Source organism: Eurytemora carolleeae, unplaced genomic scaffold (genome assembly GCF_000591075.1).
Source record: "Eurytemora carolleeae unplaced genomic scaffold, Eaff_2.0 scaffold38, whole genome shotgun sequence".
Classification (NCBI taxonomy): Eukaryota; Metazoa; Arthropoda; class Copepoda; order Calanoida; family Temoridae; genus Eurytemora; species Eurytemora carolleeae.
In genome coordinates, this window is record NW_019396060.1 from 266901 (window position 1) to 268889 (window position 1989).

Below are 1989 nucleotides of genomic sequence, written 5' to 3' on the forward strand. Positions count from 1 at the left end.
TTAAATATTGAATTATTTGAAGCATGATGAAAAATTTATCTAAGATTAAAAAATTCAAGACAAATTCTTCAATGTTGAATAATCAACTTAAATTGTTTCAGAACAATTGAAAGTCAATTTGTTAAAACTTGAATAGAAGTAATCTCTTTCTTTTTTCTTTTCAATTTTAATCCAACGCCGATTTTAGAAGACTAGAAACAAGTTGAATTTGAATAATGAATCCTTCTCCAGCATGTGTAGGACGTGTTGTGTATCTAGGTGTATATGTAAGTAGGTATCCGGGGTTGGGTTTCTCTTTAGTTTCAACTTTAAATTGAGTTTAGGATAAACAGGAAGTGTGAAGAAGCAGAAGAGGAGTTAGGAAGGGGGAGGGAGGAGGAAGCAGTTCTAGGGTTTAGCAGGTGAACTGGGGAATGAAGGAAAAATAGGAGGAAAAGGAGAAAGGAATGGAAGTGAGGTAGGAGGGAAGAAAGGACAGAGATGGATTTATTATTAGGCAGGAATCTGAGGAAAATTCGGAGAATAGGAAGGAAGGAAAGCAGGGAGAAAAAAGGTACAGGTGAAGGGAGAAAAAGGTACAGGTGAAGGGAGAAAAAGGTACAGGTGAAGGGAGAAAAAGGTACAGGTGAAGGGAGAAAAAGGTAAGGTGAAGGGAGAAAAAGGTAAGGTGAAGGGAGAAAAAGGTACAGGTGAAAGAAGAAAAATGGGAAGGGAAAGAAGAAAGAATGGACTAATGTAGAAGGGAATGTGGAGGAAAAGGGAAAGGAGTGGAAAGGAGGAGGAAGTTTGGGAAAGGAGGTAAAAGTAAGAGGGAAATGGGAAGGACCCCCTCCCTTGAGAGGGGAAAGGGGGATAAAATGACAAGTTGAACATACTGTGACATTGTGGAACAGGTAATATAAACATCCTGGATACATAGTTAAACAGTATACATGGAGTCAAATCTCAGGGTCAGAGTCTTTTTCACTTTTTATAACTCTGCAACTCTACATTTTCTGGAAACTAAAGATTTTAAATGAATTAAGAAATAAAAAAGGATCAGAAATATTAAAACAAATAAGAAACCATAAGTTCTTTGTTAAATATTTTGCACAACTTGTATCTAAACATTTTGAACAGAAAATATTAAATGTTTTAAAGAAGAAAATATTAAATGTTTTGAAGAAGAAAATATTAAATGAAGAAGAAAATATTAAATGTTTTGTAGAAGAAAATATTAAGATAAAGGGATACTAGAACTATATAATAATATCTATACTCGGATAAAGGTATACTAGAACTATATAATAATATCTATTTTCGGATAAAGGGATACTAGAACGAGATGATGATATCTATGCTCGGATAAAGGGATACTAGAACTATATAATAATATCAATACTCGGATAAAGGTATACTAGAACTAGATGATGATATCTATACTCGGATAAAGGGACAGAGTGCATGTTTATATGAAGTGTATCCTAGGGCAAATGTTTACACTTAAAGCTAGATCAGGGATAGATATTGTCGATCCGGAAATGAAATATCCTTTACTTTATTTTCGTTCCATTTTGTAATGTTCTGTTTTGAAATATTTCTAAAAATATTTGATTTTTATGAATATTTTACAGCCCTGACTTCTCTCAATTATCTGGACAAATTCCTGCCTATAGTCCACGCTTTGACATCTCTTAACAGTTCAAAGTGACAGAACATGAAGGCGTGTGCTGTGGATGGGGAGGGAAGAAGAAAATATTAAATGTTTTGAAGAAGAAAATATTAAATGTTTTGAAGACCAGTTTACATTTTCCAATATCCAACCTAATGCAAAAATTAGGTCCTATAACGTCCTAACGATTCATCTTTTTGAACATTGTTACTTTGTATTCAGTAGTTAATCTTAAACCTCGTAAGTATATTCAGCAGAACCCAGATTAGGTTCAGTTCGCATTTTCTTCAGTACTAGGAGTAGGTTTAGTCAGTATATTCTGCAGCACCAGAAGTATG